The sequence below is a fragment of the Magnolia sinica genome, chromosome 12, assembly GCF_029962835.1.
Source record: "Magnolia sinica isolate HGM2019 chromosome 12, MsV1, whole genome shotgun sequence".
NCBI lineage: Eukaryota > Viridiplantae > Streptophyta > Magnoliopsida > Magnoliales > Magnoliaceae > Magnolia > Magnolia sinica.
The window spans coordinates 26141175-26149109 of record NC_080584.1 but is presented as its reverse complement, the minus strand read 5'-3'; the positions used below and the strand labels follow the sequence as shown (position 1 = coordinate 26149109).

At 36.5% G+C, this 7935-nt stretch overlaps 1 long non-coding RNA gene across 5 annotated transcripts; it reads right to left on the bottom strand.

Moving 5' to 3' along the window:
* Positions 1–3508: 3508 nt before the first annotated feature.
* On the bottom strand, positions 3509–7049 carry LOC131221134 (uncharacterized). Of its 5 annotated transcripts, XR_009159016.1 has the most exons (6): positions 6904–7049; positions 6562–6698; positions 6259–6357; positions 5439–5719; positions 4563–4690; positions 3510–4151 (listed from the first exon to the last, which is right to left on the bottom strand). It is a non-coding gene; the product is annotated as an uncharacterized LOC131221134 (long non-coding RNA). The 5 variants fall into 5 exon arrangements; XR_009159014.1 differs by having other exon boundaries at positions 3509–4151; positions 4563–5719; XR_009159017.1 differs by lacking the exon at positions 4563–4690 and having other exon boundaries at positions 3511–4104.
* Between the last annotated feature and the right edge of the window lie 886 nt (positions 7050–7935).

Sequence of the window (7935 nt, the reverse complement as noted above, 5' to 3'; positions counted from 1 at the left end):
ATCACTGTGGCTTGCCATACATTTTCATCCATTGATTTGAGGAAGATCCTCATTCTGGCTTTCCAATAGGAATAGTTGGAGTCATCAAAGAGTGGAGGCCTAGTGACTGAAAGGCTATCAAAATTTGACATCTTAAATAGCTTAAATCGTTAGCTCAGGAATTAAATCCAAGAATAAAAAAGAGCTATGAGGCTCTGATACCACTTGAAAAGGCCAAGCTATATGTCCTAGAGGGGGGGTGAATAGGACAATATCAAATAAAACTTATAACAGCGGAATTAAAATGAATATGATAGCTAAAGTAAATCACAATGCAGGAAAGTAAAATAACCTCAAAATTCAGATCTTGAGAGGTTGATACAAATGTTGTTCTAAGGACAACCTTACACCAAAAACCAGAGTTTATGGTAGGACAACCTTATTTCTAGAAAGATCTTTGTATCAAATCTCAAACCGAAGAGGAATACAAAAATAAATACAAACTGAATAAATTGTAATAAAAAATGTATTGTTCTAGGGACAGCCATACACCATAAAAATGGCAGGGCAACCTTGCTGGAACAACTTTCAAATGAAATTGAAAATCAAGCTGATAAAGGAATAGCTGAAAATAAATTCTAAACTATTACAAAATTCTCACAATGCTTGAATTAAATGATTACAACATTCACCACCATACATACATCCCACAAAAGAATAATTAAATATTAGAAGTATAAATCATTCAACCACAACACAAGGGTTTATAGTGGTTCGCCTGTGTGTTCACCAACTGTTAAACAACAGCCACACAAAATGCTACTCCACTCCTAATATCCTCACACAGGGGATATTAGCGTTCACTAACAAAATAGGTTTTCCCAGGTTCACCCAAAACCTTTACAATTGTGTCTTTGTCTGTGGGCTTACACAATTAAAAAAACCCCACTTCTGAGTTTTCCTGGCTCTCCTCAGATAACCAATACAACAAGATTTTTCTGGCAAATCTTGAAAGAAACCAAAACAGAAATGAATTTACAATTAAATGTAAAATACCTAATTATCTCCTTTGTTGTAGCAGCCCAGTAGAACCAAATCAGAGTAGATGATTGAATGTCCAAGTTCAATGTCCAGTACTCAATTACAATGGTTCTAATTCTAATAGATTTTAAATTAAACCAAATAGGGCTTGCCTTAATTGATTTTGATTCTAAAGAAAGGGAATAACGATTCCTCTTATCAAATCAGATTGGAATAGCAGAAACAAAATCAATTAAATAAAGCTAAGGAAAGAGAATATTAAATAAGCACACTTAGCTTAGATGGAGCACAGAATTATCTCTCAGAAGTTCGACGAAGATTGGCTTGAATGGATTAATTAATTTGATAATTTCTTATGAGATTCGTGCTCTATTTATAGGTGAGCAGATCGGGTCTTCGACTGGTCTAGGGTGCTCTTCGACTAGTCGAAGTAATAACAGATATTTGAAAAATCCGGCGGCATATGCTTTGACCGTTCTACAACTGGTCGTATGTCACCTACGACTGGTCGTAGGTCTCCTTCGACTGGTCGTAGGTCCTGAAAAGCTTCGCTGGATTTCGAGTCGAAGATTTTCGACTGGTCGTAGATGCAGTCGACACTGTTCCTACGACTGGTCGAACAGATTCCTGGACTAGTCGAAGCCTAACAGATTTCATCCGGAATTTGTAACAAACTCACGACTAATCGAAGAATTTCTTAATCTGGTCGAAGCAACTCTAGGACTAGTCGAAGAAGGCCTAGGACTAGTCGAAGAATAGGTCAATCTCATGTAAAATAAACATTTGGTTTATGTATCCGAAATGACCTACTTCTAAGGTCAACCTATGGTCAGTCAAACCTCAACCATGAAGTAAAGGACATTGAAACATTCGGAACTAGTGACCTTGAAGAATGAGCCTTGTAATCTTGATGTAGATCAATCTTGAAATCTTGATGTAGCTCAATCTTGAAAGGGTCTTGAGTTCTTTACCAACTGCCTTGTACTCTTCAACTTGAAACTTGTCTTGTGAGCTTTGCTTGTTGTGAGCTTAGCTTATTCATGAATGTTGATCCTTGAGAGAGCTTCACTTATGCAAGTTATATATAACATAACAGTGATTTTGGCACCATAAATTTGACAACAAACAGGGATATAAACTATAGCACTTACAAATATCCGTAGCTATTTCCTACATTTAAAAAAAAAAAAGAATCAGTCATTCATTCAATTACCACCTGCATAATCATTCATTCATTCAATTACCACCTGCACAATCATTCATTCAATAATGAATCAATTACAATCCTTCATTCAATCGATTACAATTACAATTACAGTAATGCTGAAAATACAAATCTTGGTGATTCTGTGTGCACTCGCATATGGCTAGGTGCATCCTTCATCCACCATAGATAGAAAATGGATGCGAGTATCAATAGTCCACCTGCACATCCGACAGCTATACCAATAACTTCTCCTATGCATCTTCTGTAATTATTCGAGGGTGAACCACCACTAGAGGACTCTGCAACATAAAAACAAAGAATCAGTCAATTGAAGAAGGATGAAAACTAAATGCAAGGAAAACATAGAATTCCCCTGATGTAAACTGAATTAATGCTCTAAATAGTGTTTCCATGTGGGTATGTTCAGATCATCTCCAAAATCATATGAGGTGATACTTTGAGGACTTGATTATACACTATGACATACACATGACACCAAGGAAGTCAGTCAATATAATTCACTTTGTTGAAGTCATGCATCGACCTAACCTGGATATGTTCAGATCATCTTCAAAATCCACTGTCTAAAGAGAACCATACAAAAAGCAGCCTATGATGGTTTTTGCTTTCTTTTTTTATTCTTTTTTTTTTTTAGCAGTAAGATTTCATTAGAAAAGTGGTGAGATACTGCACCTAGCTAAAACCCAAGAAAAACAAGAGGCCAAAAAAAGAAAAAAAATGCCCTACAAAGGTGCGAAACAACCTCAGATGACTGGAATCCCATGGTTTAATCAATTACTGTGCACGAGGAGCCATGCCACTTGCATTCCCAAAATGATGCCCAGAAACAATGACTGGAATCCCATGGTTTCTTGCAGGAACAGAAGCCATATGTCTATATTTCAAGTTCAAGAATAGATCATCAGTATTCATTGTTTAGGAGTAAGGAATTCAATGAGAAACAAGAACTTTTCAAAACCTTACCGGTGCATTAAGTCAACTTTTCAAAACCTACCAGTGCATAAGTTCATAAACATCCAAGAGAATCATCAAATAGAAACTCATGACAGCAATAATAGTGATTTGGGTAGAAGAAATGGAACTTCTTAATGGAAGTTCATCTACCTTGCCTAAATGGACATACCTGACATCATCTACATCTTGCCCCTCTTCTTTTACTTTTTTTTTCTGTTTAATCTCATCAGTTTTAATTTCAATCCATGCTCCATGTATTAAAGCTAAAATCCTGCTAGAAGTGACAAGATTTTCTAATTACTACATTCCTATTCATGATGTTTGTTGAAGTATTCTGTAGGAATGGATCCTGTGGCTACAAAGCCTTTTTCTTAAATACATTTTCAAGTTCAGACGCACTAATCCATATAAATGGGCCAACAAACTGTGGTTCAGATTTCAAACAAAGGGGCTCAATCAGCAGCCTACAAATTAATGGATAATAAGATAAAAACAGCTATGTGAAAGAGGGGCATTAATACTTGCTTCAGAGCCCCAACATCATTGGTCCCATCTCCACACATCAATACCATCCTTCCCACTATCTTAAAAGTGGTCATGATAAGCTCCTTCTGTTCAAGAGAAACTCTTGCAAAGACTTGAAATCAGCATTACAACAACCTTCATGAGATGAAACAGATGGAAGACATTTCGAGAAAAAAACCAAGCAGATCTAACCACTACATATGGGATAACTTGTAGAACAGCCAAAGTCGGTTGTATGTAACATTTCAAAACAGTCCCCACCTATACAGAGATCATGGAAACACGATAAAGCTCCCTATAGGGGATGGAATGATGGATAGCTTGGATGTTCACAACATGTGCACCATACACATGTTCAGATATGTAGAGGGGCAAGGCTACACTCATAAGCACATGGGATCAACAAACCTTTACAGATCAAAACCTGAAGATTCAAAATCAAAGACATCCAAAACTAATTAATGCACATGAAGAATTTGCATTTATAAACATAGAATAAATCCCCAAGGGCATGCCCCATGGGGCCTGTTTGGATGCCATTTAAAAAAATAAAATTGAATTCATCTCATTTTAGTTATTCCAAATTATGTATTAGGGATCTTCTTTTTTAAACTTTTTTGCATAGAATTATATGTCATCATGATAACCAACCATTTATGATCTCTAATGCACTACTAATGTTAACTAAATGAGATGAACTCATTATAAGTGGCACCCGAACATGCCTTGAACCCTTGATAGGAAAGCATTTTCTAACCAGTTCTACAAATCTAAACATAAAATCCATGCTAAATCTAACCAGTTCTACAAATCAACATCAGAGGTTAAAACTAACAATTTCCCAAATAATCGTAATTTGAGGCCCTGCCCCGTATAAAGGTGGGCCCATGATTTGAGTTTGGATCAGTAAATGTATGCCCATGATTTGATCCTGACCTGTATTAGGTTGAAGTGTCCTGTTACCTGTTACAAGTGCGGCCAGTAGTTGTGAGATATAAACTTTAATTTGATAAGCAGTGTCAAAGAACATAAATATCAATTGTTTAGGAAAAAGATGGCCAAATATTAGATGGTAAGGTACACCCAATTAGATTTAGTTGGGTCATGGCAAAAAGAGAACTTATAAATTCCTAGATGGCTGAAGAGAACTTAGATGGTAAGGTGCACCCAATCAGTTTCTCATAGAGAATTTGTTTCCAAAAAATAAATTCTTTAGCAACTTGTAAATTCCTAGTTGCCAAACAACCCAAAATACAGATTTGTTACATCACATATGGATACGGAAGAGAAGATTATAATCAACTTATTTGGAAGTGTAAACAAACATTTGCATATGAGTTCTACTGTGTGCTTGTAAGTAATCAGATTACATGCAAAATCATTCATGTTGATAGCTTCCAACATTCTCAATATGCAAAATCATTCATGTTGATAACTTCCAACATTCTCAATATGATCTAACATGAACATTGCATGTATTTGGGGTTCTTTCGAAATGGGTCTGCTTCCATGTGTGGAATATGTTCATCCACATGTAAGTTAGAGCCATAAATCTAGTAGTAGTGATTTCATACTTGTGTTTTTGTTGCAACATTTGAATTCCCATCAATTTCTTCTTTCATATTATTATTCTTGGAATTGATCAAGGGATGCAAATGCAAAAGAGAGATGTTCATGAGCCTTCTTGGTAAATAAGATTGATAGAGATTACCTTTGCTATTTTTCATTCCTTATTGTGAAATATCCTTCTTCATACCAAGTCTTTGTGATCAATAAGAAAGTTCATGGGCCAAACACATCAAGAAAGAGTTTCAGAAGCTTCATATGTCACCTCTTCCCAAGTGTTTGAAGCCAGTGGGTCAGATGAAATGATGCTCCTGTCAGTAACATTGCCATTCGCCGACTCTGCTAAAGCAAGTGAGAAGTAGTCTGGATTTTATCATCCTTGTTATCCAAACGGATTGTAGCCATAACAGAGAGCAGCTTCAGGGACTAATAAAAACAAAAGAAAAAGATAATTAAAGATCCTTACTACAGGAAGCGAGATTTCAAACATACATATATTGCATATGCTTTTCTCACTACAAGCACACTCAAAATTAAGCTCATGGGTTCTCCCCAGTAGCCTTTTGAAATGACCAATATACTATCATGTTATCTTATAATGCCAACATACCCTCATGTTTCTGCCTTCTTAATCTTACTCAAAGACTAGGCAGTTTTTTTTTTTTTTTCTATAAATAGGCAGAACCTCTGTTCACTAATACTATGCAAGTAGGAATTGGGATTACAACAAATAGGGAAGAGGCTCAACTTCAGATAGTTATTTTGCTAATATGATAAGTTGCTAAGTACAATAGAATGATCAATTTTCATGATTGCTCAGATGTCTTCCTTCCCAGTCCAAACTCTAGGCATTGAGTGAGAATCATGGGTAAACAATGTTGAGAATTTGCAAACATTTTAAATGATTACTCCCATTGTACAAAATAGAAACAACTCAGTCCATAAGCAATTAAATGAACTGCTACCTTTCCTTTATACGAATCAAGACCCTTATGGCTTCTTTTCTTCCTTAGCATCTTAATTCCTTGGTACAAAATAGAAACTGCTGTGTACAAACATGAAAGCTATAGAAGGAGAGTAACAAGGAGAGCTAATTGAACAAACATGACATAAATAGATATATAAGAAAATTGGAATTTGCATTTATCAAAACACTAAAGCTTTGAAATAGATATATAAGAAAAGTGGAAACATAAAAGAAAAGTTCATGAAGAAGAAACTTTTAGGAACGAATGATGCATGAAAATAAATAAATAAATAAATTATACCCTTCATCCATGAACCCTTCACATAATGACCAAAGCCCAAATCCAAGGCATCTGATAGCAGCAGTAGCAATGACGACAATAGAACTGCCGAAATCTTCTGCACTTCTGATAATAAATCCCCCAAATCTTCTTCGAATCTGCACCACGCTTAAAAGGCCAAATCATGGGTTTTCTATCTTTTTCCCAAATCCAACACAAACATTTTAAAAAATCATCAAATATTTTCCAAAACCACTCAATATTTATGCAGACAATTGGGTGTAACTATCCAAATGGGTGGGTGTAATCACCAATTCCAATTTTAAAAAAGGAAATCAGGAAGAAGATAAAAATCATGATTACCTCAAGAGAAGCTAGATTTCCTGAAAGACCCATGAATCGAAGTGTTGAGATCATCTTGTTTTGGATTCTGGGTGTCTTAAGAAACCAGCTTAGAAGCCCTCTATATGAGTTCATCAAAGGCCTGGGGCTAGAGATAGAGAGGGTAGGCGGTGCGGCGAGGCTGCGAGAGAGAGGGAGAGAGATAGGACAAGAAATGGGTGCGGACGAATTGTTTTAGGCGCGGACGAATTTTTTAGGCGTGGCGATAAAGACGGATGGTCCTGTGTTAGGGGCTCTCCGTGGGGTCCACCGTGATGCATGTGGTTCATCCGTTCCATCCATTCTTTTAAAATTTTTATTTTAGTGCAAGTACCCAAAAATTAGATAAAACGAAAGCCCAATTCGACCACACCAGATATAAACGGTAAAGGTTAATTTCCATTGTTTCATACAGTTCAAAGGAGATCAAAGCTACATGGCCCCAAAATGATATATTTATCATATCTACACCATTCATCAATATGGGGAGATAATTTTAGATCTTGATCCCAAAAATGAGTAATTTCCAGGCCTCAAGTAGACCACACCACAAATAGCGGTGGGACGATAATTCTCACCATTAAAACATTCATAGGGCCCACTGTAACATTTACTTTCCATATAATTTGTTCATAAGGTCACAAAGAACTGGATGACGATAAAAAACAAATATCATATTAATCCAAAAGGTCATTGACGACCAAAAGGGTTTTATTGGCAGGCGTTCATCCTCTAACGCTTTTTACAATGTGGTCCACTTGATTTTTGGATCTGTCATATTTTTTAGCTCAAACCTTACAACGATCTCCCCAAGTGGACAGACGGTTTGGATATAACTCATACCTCATGATGGGACCCACATAACTTGGTGACGTTAACACACCAGCCACTCAGTGGTGTGCGGTACACCAGCCAATCCTCGTCCGCTATTTGTTTGGACGGTCATGTCACGGCTTCGTGGGGGCCACCAAGATGTATGTGGCTTATCCATGCCTTCTATTCATTTTGGTAACT